The sequence below is a fragment of the Myotis davidii genome, unplaced genomic scaffold (assembly GCF_000327345.1).
Source record: "Myotis davidii unplaced genomic scaffold, ASM32734v1 scaffold362, whole genome shotgun sequence".
NCBI lineage: Eukaryota > Metazoa > Chordata > Mammalia > Chiroptera > Vespertilionidae > Myotis > Myotis davidii.
In genome coordinates, this window is record NW_006297152.1 from 2,415,023 (window position 1) to 2,426,891 (window position 11,869).

General features: G+C 36.4%; 1 protein-coding gene across 1 annotated transcript in view; it reads right to left on the minus strand.

Annotated features, from left to right (window-relative positions):
* Positions 1-850: 850 nt before the first annotated feature.
* LOC102775082 (chromosome unknown open reading frame, human C1orf27) overlaps positions 851-11,869 on the minus strand; it is a 43,774-nt gene continuing 32,755 nt past the window's right edge. Inside the window, exon 16 of the transcript XR_001515383.1 lies at positions 851-942. The gene's annotated coding sequence lies outside the window, so the exon portion shown is untranslated. The remainder of the gene's footprint in view (positions 943-11,869) is intronic.

An 11,869-nucleotide genomic window follows, 5' to 3' on the forward strand; every position in this document is an offset into this window, starting at 1 on the left:
AAATCAATAAAAATATATTTTTTAAAAATAAAATTGACTGTAGATACCACAATAAGTATAAGTTAAATTAGTTCTAAAGACTAGAAGTGTAAAATAAACATTAAAACACAAATAAAAAGTGTATAAAATTTTAAGGAATTTATACTGAATTTAATGCAGAATAAAATTATGATTATAATTGCCTGTTCAAATAGATCTAGTACACTGTTATCTAATGGTGAAAATTATCTCATGGGTTTATATTTCTTTGTTCTCTTTTTCAAATATTCTATAAAATTTGAGTATCTAACATATACAAGGAATTATGTCCAATAATAGAGGAGGAGTGATAAAAATGGGTAAGATATAATCATCCCTCTTCCCAAGGGATTTACAGTCTAGGAAGGGAACACACACATTCATGAAATTATAAGAGTTGGGGGCTTATTTTTGTTTATTTATTACTGTTTAAGGGCTTATATTCTCTTGGTTTTCATGATACTACCATCCAGATTCTCCTATGCTTCTGAAACCATTCTTTCTCAGTTTTACCTTTTGGTTCTTCTTCCTTGGCATACTGATGTTTTATAGGATTAGCTTCCCAAGCTCTTTGTATTGTTATCCACGCTGATGGCTTCAGGTACCACCTACACACAGCTTCTGAGCCTTGCCACTATTGATATTTTGGGCCATATAATTCGTCATTGTGGGGATTGTCCTGTATATTGTAGGATGTTTGGCAATATGCCGGGTCTCTACCCTCTAGATGCCAGTATCACCCCTACTCCAGTTGCAACAAATAAAACTATCTCTAAACAATGCTGAGTGTCCTCTGGAAGTCAAAATCACCCCCCACTCAATAACTACTTACCTTTACCTATAAAATACAGATCTTCTATTATGTTCCAAAAAAGATAGTGGGTGGGTAAGAAAATCCCAAAGCTTTCGGGTATCTTGGAACATCTGTGAAACAAATAAAAAGACGTAGACCTGTAAATATTCTAGACATATACTCTGAAACATTTGCAGGTATAGACACTTCTTGATGAGCCGTGACTTGTGGGAGTACAATATTCTGTGTACAGAAATATTGTACCCCCTATTACTAAAAAATATATTCTTTCAAAAAAAACCATAAATTTTTTTTAAATATATTTTAGTGATTTTTTACAGATAGGAAGGGAGAGAGATAGAGAGTTAGAAACATCGATGAGCTAGAAACATCAATCAGCTGCTTCCTGCACATCTCCCACTGGGAGATGTGCCCGCAACCCAGGTACATGCCCTTGACCAGAATCAAACCTGGGACCCTTCAGTCCACAGGCCGACCTCTATCCACTGAGCCAAACCGGTTTCGGCAAAAAAAAACACCCCATAAATTTAACAGCAATCTTTCTCTAGTCAATTTTCAAGAGTTTGATCTCTAATTGAAAGTTTGAAACCTGAAAAGATCATAAAGATTATTATGGCATTGACATAAATTTAGATAAAGATACGTAGTTTTATGACAAAAGTTATTATTTTTATGGCAGTTAGATTTATTTTAATAACCCCAGTGTTTTTAATAAAAAATTTATGAAAAGTTATTTAAGAACAAATACATGTGCTATGAGCAGATGTTTGCATATCCTGTTATGAAAATAAAACACTTCACAGAGTGTTTTATTAAATTCCTGAAACATTGAAGAAGTCAAAATACTATGTAAGTCATGATTACTAAAGAATTCACATGAAGGCCAGGCCATCTGTGCTGTGAAACAGTGACTTTGGAGACCCCAAACAACATAGCTAACATTTTTATAGTATTACTAGAGGCCCAGTGCATGAAATTCATGCACTCAGGGGGTGTCCCTCAGCCCAGCCTGCACCCTCTCGCAGTCCGGGAGCTCTTGGAGGATGTCCAACTGACAGCTTAGGCCTGCTCCCCATTAGTCGGACACCCCTAGTGCTGCCGCAGAGGCAGCACCACTGCGCTCGCCAACCGTGAGCCCAGCTTCTGGCTGAGTGGTACTCCCTCTGTGGGAGCCCACTGACCACCAAGGGGCAGCTCCTGCATTCAGCGTCTGCCTCCTGGTGGTTAGTGCGTGTCATAGTGACCAGTCATTCCGCCGTTCAGTTGATTTGCATATTAGCCTTTTATTATATAGGATAACGATTTCACATACATTATCTCATTTTATTCCCACAATTGCTCTGTGAGTTACAGCAATGGTTTTAATATGTCCAGTTCAAGAATGAAGACTTTTTTCCAGTTTTATTGAGGTATAATTGACAAATAAAATTGTAAGACATCTAAAGTGTACAACATAATGATTTGATATACACATACATTGTGAAAGGATGACACCCCCTTCCCAGTTCAGCTAAGTAACACAAAGGATGAAGTAATTGAAGTGTTTGTGGTTAGTTGTCTTGTCCAGACTTATACAGCTAGTAAGTATAGAGTTTGAGCTTAACCATGGGTCTCCCAATCCTAGTGCCTATGTTCTTTACATTATGTCATACTCCTTACCTCGCAGACTCTAACACAAAAAATACATTAATAACCAAATTTGGTATTTTCCTAAGATTAGAAGATCTTTCTTAATATATTTCAAGTCTATATGTAAATTCTTTAGAAAAAAAACACACACAAAGTTACTAGATAAAGCTTCAGGAGGTCTCATAACTCCAACAACTAATGTAGTGACCATGACCCTGGCAGAGACAACAAGACTACGTATACAGTAATCCCAGTTTTCAATTATGGAATTTCCTTATTTGGGCAATAGCATTTAAGGAAAACATTAAATTGTATCTTTACTTGAGGCTCTTAGCTGTAATAAGTATCAAATTATTTTTCTCTTTCAGGTTTGTCTTTTTGTTTTTTGCCATAGTACACAAGACAATGCTCTTAAAAATTAGTTTTCATAAAACCAGGTGTTTCACCCTAGGCAATTTTATTTCTCAGAGTGTCCACTCCCAATTCCCTATCCTTGAACACATACTAGCTTGATTTATTCATCTTATCTCAAAAACAATATTTCATTTTTAAAGGTTGACATTTATTCATCACTGACAACACATTATTATCTCCCATACATGGTTCTTGTTCTAACAAATTAATGCTCTTTCAACAGGCTATACTAATCACATAAAATTGAACTTGCCAGGTATTTTGAATTACAGAGAGCCACACAATAAATTGTGTAATTTCTACAGAAGTTTAGAAGCATAAGACTACAACTGTACATTACATTTATGTTTTATTGAAAAGCAATACAGATGTCATTTTTGCCCATCATTTTTCCTACTTTGAGCATTTAAGGATAAATAGGATGTTTAATTTTATTTAGTTTTTGCTTAAGTTTTGGTGGGTGAATGACAACTTTTAAACCTCCGTTTGACTTTTTCTGAGATCGAGCAGCAATGAATTGCTATACAGTTGAAACTAGAGTGATTGTACTACTATTCTGTTTTACAGTGAAAATTAGAATAGAAATTGTTCCAAACATAACTATAGTAAGAAACCTGAATGATATAAATGCATTAGTTAAAAGACACATATTGTGAAATTAGACTTAAAAAATCCAGTTAGTTGCTGTTTATGAGATACATTTAAAGCACCAGGATACATAAAAGCTGGAAGTAAAATGATGAGAAAGCTATAACAAGCTAATTATTTTATAAGCAATTATCACTAAATTAATAGCAGACAAACACGCTTAAAGCGAAAAAGCATTATTACTAGTAAATAAAGAAATGGTTGTTACATAATCATAAAATTTCAGCAGCAAGATCTGTCAGTTTTAAACTTGTATGTACCTAATAAAATGTCATTCACTATACACAGTACAAACTGGTAGAATACAGAGGGAAAATGAATATTCTGTTATCAGAGATTTCAATACAGTTCTTTTGATCCTTAATAGATCAAGTAACAAAAAAGTAGCATCAGTGTAGATACTAGCCACATAATTAACAAGCTTGATCTAAGGGACATATAAAACAATGCAACCAATAATTAGTGAACTAATCATTTCCCCCTTCTGCACAAAAAGAAGATTTTTAAAAGTTAACAACCAGGACACTATAAAACAGATTACATTTTAGGGCCACAATGCAATTAAGTGGAAATTGGTAATCAATATAAATTTGTTACTAATGATATACATATACATATACATATACATATACTACTAAATAACTCTGTGTCAAGGGATAAAGTTATACTGGAAGTTTCAAATAACTAAAACTGAAAAATAATAGAAATTCTTTACATCAAAACTTCTGGGATAGAGCAAAAAGGCTATATCAGGGAAATTTTTATTCTTAAAAACGTAAATTACAAAAGGATAAAGAAAAAAATAAATGACCTCAGTGTCTAATTTTAAAAAAATTAGTGTCTAGTTAAAAAAAAATTAGGCAAACCAACAAAGCAGAAAAATGAGTAAATATGAGCTGAAATGAATAAAACATAAACTATATCTACGGATAGAATCTGAAAAGCCAAAAGTTAGTTCTTTAAAAATAAATTAAGATAATAGAGGAATATCTGCCAGATTGATGCAAGGAAGGGGAGCATAAATAATGCTAGTAATTATTTTAAAAAATATATACAGACACCTGAGATTAAAAAAATACAAAACATTATGAACAACTTAATGCCAACAAATTTGAAAAACAGGTAAAATGGAAACATTTCTAAAAATGTACAGCTTACCAAAATTGGTTTAAAAACAGAAAGTCTGAGTAATCCTTTAAGCAAATAAACTAGCAAAGTATTTACAAATATTACTCCCAAAAAACACAAGGTCCAGGTGTATTTACATGTAATTCTATCAAACATACAAGAAACAGATGATTTTATATAGGCTTTTCCAGAGGACAGAAACAAAGAATAATCACCAGCTCATTGATGAAATTAGTACGAGTATAATCTTGATACCAAAGCTGGACAACAAAGGGAAATTATAGGCTAATGTCACTTATTCATCTAGATGTAAAAATTTTAAATAAAATATAAGCAAATAGAGTTCAACAGTATGAGAAAGATAAAACATGGCCAAGTTAGATTTTCAGCCTGGAAGGTAAGGCTGACTATATCAAGCTCATAACTTCAGATTATGCACCTACCCTAGCTTGATGTTTTTAGTTGCTGGCATCACTACTTGAGCCCCTTCCCACCTCCAAGCAATATAGGTGCAGCTACCAAAACTTACTTCAGCTGCAATAATTACTAACTCAGATTGAGTGAGCCACGTTCTCTGATGGTTGGATCCAGAATCCAATCTCCTCAAAAATACTGAGATTAAATCTGCCATGATTCTTAACCTTACATTCATCCAGTCAACACCTAAAGTGAAAGTTCTGGCCTGACTGGTGTGGCTCAGTGGTTGAGTGTTGACTTATGAACCAGGCAGAGCACAAGCTCGGGTTATGGGCTTGATCCCCAGTGTGGGGCATGCAGGAGGCAGCCAATCAAAGACTCTCTCTCATCGTGGATGTTTCTCTCTCTCTCTCCCTTCCTCTCTGAAATCAATAAAAATATTAAAAAATAAATAAAGTGAAAGCTCCAGCACCTCTTCCCACTGACTACTACTTGCCCACTCCCAACATGCTATTTGCCATAATATTCTACTGCACCATCATCTCCATCCTCATCCATTCCCCTTTCTCTCTCAAAGTTGCACATTTCCTTCTGTTTCAACCTTTTCTCTAAGCATTTCTTCCACATCTTTGCCAGAACTGAAACCTGATTCTTCAAAGAAGATTCACTTTTCCCTTTCTTATTTTCAAGTGGTGACTGCTTATTCTTTCAAAATCCAAACATCATTCTTGACAGTGTTATTTACTCCAGGTCATTATCCTCACTTGCAAAAATCTATGTAATTTTTAAAAGACTCAGGGTATTTGTCTATATCACTTTTCCTCCACCCTTGTAACTGTCAGCTACTGACCTTGTCGCTCTCCCTCACTTTTAAAAAATGAGATACTTAACTCACACAGCCTTCCTTTGTTTCACGTTCTATCACATTATTCAAACAGATCACCCATCCATAATCTGGACTCTGTTCCTTCACCTCCAGTAGCATACTTCACCTCTGCCACTCATTTCATTTGCTATCATCTGTGTGTTCTTTTTTCCTAAATAATTATTTCAAGCAGGATCATGTCTCCTTATTTTCAACTATTACCACAATTTTGGGTCCTTGATTTCTTCTAGATTATCACTACATTGATGCCTTTACATAACATTTACAATTCATCAAATCATTCTGTTTCCCTCGCTCTCTCTCTCTCTCTCTTCCCCCTCCCTTCCTTTTTTATTGAGCTTGGATTTCATAGTTCATCATTTAAATATTCTTTAAACAAAATTCTTGCCAATATCCTAGCCCTTCTTTGCTTTCAACTTGTTAGACAACACTTCCAAATACTGCAATTCAATTTTTCTATTCTTAAAACTGAGAAGACAAAGACTACTGGGGCAAGGGGGAATCACACAATTTCATTTATTTGTTATTACTAACCTCAAATGGGGCTTTGCCACTATCTGGCAATCCCACTATGTTTCTTTGGTCAACTTGATCTCCCATTCTTTGCAACAACTGTTTGAAGTCTTTGTTCTCCTCTTTCTTCACTATCAGGAAATGACCTTGCTGACTTCATAGAAATCTGGAGTCATCAGATGAAATCATCGTCAGCTTTCCATTACCAAACCTACAAGCCCATAAACACTGGCACCAATTTTCTCCTCTCTTTAAGCTTTATATTAGATGCTCCTTCTCCCATGGCCAGTAGCTGCCAATGCTCTAGAAACCATCCCCTCTCACTTTCTCAGGAATATAATACTCATGTGTTGTTGTATTTTTTTACTTCATATACAGTCATCCCTCTTGCTCTACATATCCAATTATCACTCCTTTTCATCACATCCTTGTGTATATGCCCCACTGGCTACTAGGTTTAGCAAGTCACTTTCCTGAACCTCAGTTATATATTAAAAGGGCATGATAAAAATAAAAATACTTCACAAGTTGTAAAGTACTATACCATATAATGAGTTAGTTTCATATTTTTAAAAAATTGTTCTACCTAAAAATCAAAGGAATTAAGCAACTTCCCAAGACTTTATTGTTTCTTCATTGAAAAATCTAAGGATATAACTACTCAGTTCTCCATAATCATTAGCTATTATTTCATTTATAATTAGAATATAGAAAATATTTTCAATAGTACCAAGTTAAAAGCATAAGAATACTTTTAAACCCTGCTACTTTTGTTTAAATACTGATATTGCATTCTAATATCTTCGCTTATTGACATTCAGAATTTTAATCCTGAGGACAGGCATCTGGGGTATATCTACAACTAAATTGGATTTGACTAAAATAGAACCTAAGAGCTGGTTAAACTACCTTCATCCCTATCATTAAGTTCCCCTTCACAATTCTGTAAACAAAAGATCTCCTTAACAAACTGAACAAATTGAGTGAAAAATCTTTCCCTAAAGGATGGTCTTTTTAAGAATTTTTGTACAGGACTCTTTTGGGATCAAAAGTTCAGAGGTTTCACAGTACAGTATAAAGTCTAACTTCACTTGATGGTGCTACGTATGTTAAATATTTATAAAATATTTTTGCAAAGGTGAAAAAATGCATAATCTATTTACAATTATTGAGATAATAGCTAAACAAATGTCTACTCTTCCTAATTATGTGGTTCTTGGATACAAAACGTAATTAATGTGCCCTTCAATTGTATCCATCAAATTTGAACACATTCAACAAATCTTTGCCCTGCTTACTACATGAGTGTTGTAAAAATCCAGAGATAAAGTCTCTGACAACATTTTAGAAATGGCAAAAGTAGAGACAAACATTGGTGATTTCTAACTCCACTTTTATCTCTTGTCCTTAATCAATAAATCAAAATGTATTAATGTATAAATTTACCTCATAATAGGTTATGAATTGTATGAGAACTCATTGGCTACCTTTAATAAATATTCATGAAAATACTTATACTTTCAATATAATTACTTATTATATTAAAGTCAGAAATTAAGAATAATTTTACTAGATACTTATTGTACTTCGGCTAATTTATATTTAGATGAGTCATTTAGATAAGGGCCAACAAACACAATCATTGTACTACAGCTTGATTTTTCCCAACTATTTTGGTAATACAGTTAAGAACCTATTGACTTCTGAGCATTATAAGAATAGGCAAAAGGAAAATACTTTTCATATATCCACAGAAATGTCACAACAGAACAGAGGGGAACAGAGGTGCTATAGTAAAAGGCAGACTGTGGTAAAGGTTACATGTGGAGTATGTTTTTAAAGTAATGATAGTAATTATTTCCCTAGGGAACTTTTTAAAAATATATAATTTTATTTCAGAGAGGAAGGGAGAAGGAGAAATAGAAATATCAATAATGTGAGAGAATCATTGATTGGCTGCCTCCTGCTCACCCCCAACTGAGTATGGAGCCTGCAACCGGGCATGTGCTCTGACCAGGAATTGAACTGTGAAATCCTGGTTCATAGGTCGATGCTCAACCACTGAACCACACCAGCTGTGCCTTAGGGGACTCAATTGTCTCTCCTTTCTCCTGTATTTTTGTTACTTTTAAAATGTGACATATACTAAAGAATATACAGTGATGAATGTCATCAATTATTTCCCTCCCTATATGCATGTACTACTATTCCCCCATTGAGAAATGCGCTTCTTCTTTCCCTTCCATGGAAACTAGTCTGGCCTTGTTTGTTTTGACCAATAGAGTACCGAGAAATAACACCCTGAGACATCTGAGCTCAGGCCTTAAAAGGTTAACAAATTCCGCTTCTTTGAACACTGATTCTTGGGGCTCCTCCTTTTGGAATTCAACTGCCAGGTTGTGAGAACTCAAGCCCTATGGAAAGGTCATGTGAAGGAGAAACATACACTGCCAACCATGTGATTCCCCAATTCATATATTTTTTAAAATCTTTATTGTTGAGATAGATGCCCCTCTTTTTTTCTCATTACCCCCCTCCACCTGGTTTCTGGCCCACTCCAGGCCTTTACTACCCTATTGTCTGTATCCATAGGTAATGCATATATGCATCTAAGATTTTTGGCTAATCTCTTCCTGGCCCCTCCTTCCCCTCTTCCATCTGAGATTCATCAGTCTGTTCCATGTTTCCATGCCTCTGATTCTATTTTGTTCACATTTATTCTGTTCCTTACTGGGTAGAATAATCTTGGTTGTAGGTCCTTGCTATTCATCACTTTGAATATTTCTTGCCACTCCCTTTAGGCCTGCAAAGTTTCTGTTGAGAAATCAGCTGACAGTCACATAGGTGCTCCCTTATAACTGCTCTTCTCTTGCTACTTTTAAGATTCTCTGTCTTTAGCCCTGGGCATTTTAATTATGATGTGCCTTGGTGTGGTCCTCTTTGGGTTCCTCTTGTTTGAGAATCTCTGCGTTTCCTAGACTTGTAAGTCTATTTCTTTCACCAGGTAGGGAACGTTTTCTGTCATTATTTTTTCAAATAGGTTTTCAATATCTTGCTGTCTTCTTCTGGCACCCCATAATGCGAGTGTTGGTACACTTGAAGTCCCAGAGGCTCCTTACACTATCTTCATATTTTTGGATTCTTTTTTCCTCTTACTCTTCTGATTGGGTGATTTTTGCTTCCTCATTTCCAAATCATTGGTTTCTCAGAATCCTCTCCTCTACTGTTGAATCCCTATAAATTATGCTTTATTTCAGTTAGTGTGTGCTTAATTTCTGACTCATCCTTTTTCATGTCTTTGACATTCCACTAAGATCCTTGAAAGTCTCAGTAAGTCCCCTGAAGGTCTCATGAAGATTCTAGAGTAACCTTATAACTGTGGTGTTGAACTCTATATCCATTAGTTTGCTTTCTTCTATTTCTTTCATTTTTCTTTGTTTCCCCATTTGGCTGCTTCCCTGTGTTTGTTTCTATGTATTGGGTAGATCTGCTGTCTCCTTCATTTGGTAGAGTGGCCTTGTATAGTAGGTGTCCTATAGGGCCAAGTGGCTTAGCCTCCCATCACCTGAGCTAAGCACTCTAGGTGCACCCTTTATGGGCTGTGTGCACAGTCTTGTTGTAGTTGAGACTTGATTGATGTTGGTGTCACTGGGAGGAATTGACCTCCAAGCCAATTGGCTGTGAGGACCAACTGCAACAACAGTGGGAGAACTGATATGCAGGAGACACCCCTATGGAGCAGGACTTGCTTCAGTGGGACTTTGGTGCTCATTAAGTCGGCCCCTTGAGTATGTCGCTTGTGGATGTGTAGAGTTGTAATCTTCTATGGTCTGACCCTGACCACTGAATGCACTGGCTCTTAGGTCTTCAGGGAGGTGCAAAGTCAGCCACTGCCTGGGGCCACCAGGCAAGAGCTACAAAGCAATCTGCATATTCCTTCTATTTGTATCTGGTTTAGAAGTGCCCAGGCAAGACCCAGCTGTGAAGCAAGGCAGGCTGGTGCTAGTGCTAGATCTTGGGCCTTTTATTGATAGGTTTGGGGTTCTTTGGCCCAGCTGCTGCTTGTTTGAGAGATTTTAGCCAAGTCTGAAGCCTGAGCAAGGACAGGCCATTCATATGCAAAAGCCATTGCACACACGTTGGGTGAGGCTGCATATTGGATGGGTGGGGTCACAGGAAATCACCAGGGCAGAGCAAACAGAAATAGCTGCCTGTCAACCCTGCAGTCCTGCGACACTGGGGATTGAGCCCACAACCTGGGCATGTGCCCTGACCGAGAATCAAACTGTGACCTCATGGTTCACAGGTCAACACTCAACCACTGAGCAATGCCAGCCAGACATTCCATTGATTTTTAGAGAGTGGAAGGGAGGGTGGGAGGGGGAGGGGGAGAGAAAGTGAGAGAGAGACAGAGGAAAAGGAAGAGTAAGTGGGAGAGATTGGTTGCCTCCTGCATGTGCCTGGACTGGGACCCAGGATCAAACCCACAACCCTTCTATGCAAGTGATGTTCTAACCATTGAGTGACACTGGCCAAGGCTAAGTGTACTTGTTTTTAAGCTTTGTAATAATTGTATCACACTACATGTAGGCTTCTGAGACTGGATTTAATTATCACTTTATTTTTTGGTAATTTTCCCTGCTAAATAAAATTATACAACACACAATTTTTTTTCAATAGCTGCTCACGTTTATTGAATGTTTGCTTCATATCAGGCACTGCTCTACATGCCTGATATATACAAAGTAATTTAATACTCAATTCTATGAGATAGATACCATTATCTCCATTTTATAGATGAGAAACAGAGACACAGGAGGGTTAAATAACTTTCCCAAGGTCACACTGCCAGTAAACATCAGACCTTGAATACAAAACCCACAATTTATTTTTCATTCTCTTTTTGATGGACATTTGGGTGGTTGCAAATAGGGATGCCTTGAACATTCTCACTTGCACTACTGTGCACATATGCATGAATTTCTCTAAGGTATATATGTAGAATAGTTAGGTATTAAAATATGTGAATGCTTAACTTTACCAGACAATGCCAAATTGCTTTCCAATGTATCAGTTTACAATCCCACCTATAGATGTCTTGTTTTTTTTTAAATTGATTTCAAAGAGGAAGAGGGAGAGGGAGCAATAGAAACATCAGTGAGAATCATTGATTGGCTGCCTCCTGCACATCCCCTACTGGGGATCGAGCCTGAAATCCAGGCACGTGCCTGATCAGGAATCAAACTGTGACTTCTTGGTTCGTAGGCCGATGCTCAACCACATAGCCATATCATTTCTTAATTTTTCAATCTAAAATGGTATTCACTGTAGTCTCAATCACTTATGAGAATAAACATATGTTCATGTGTTCAGTCATATCCTCTGCAAGTATCTGGTTTCTG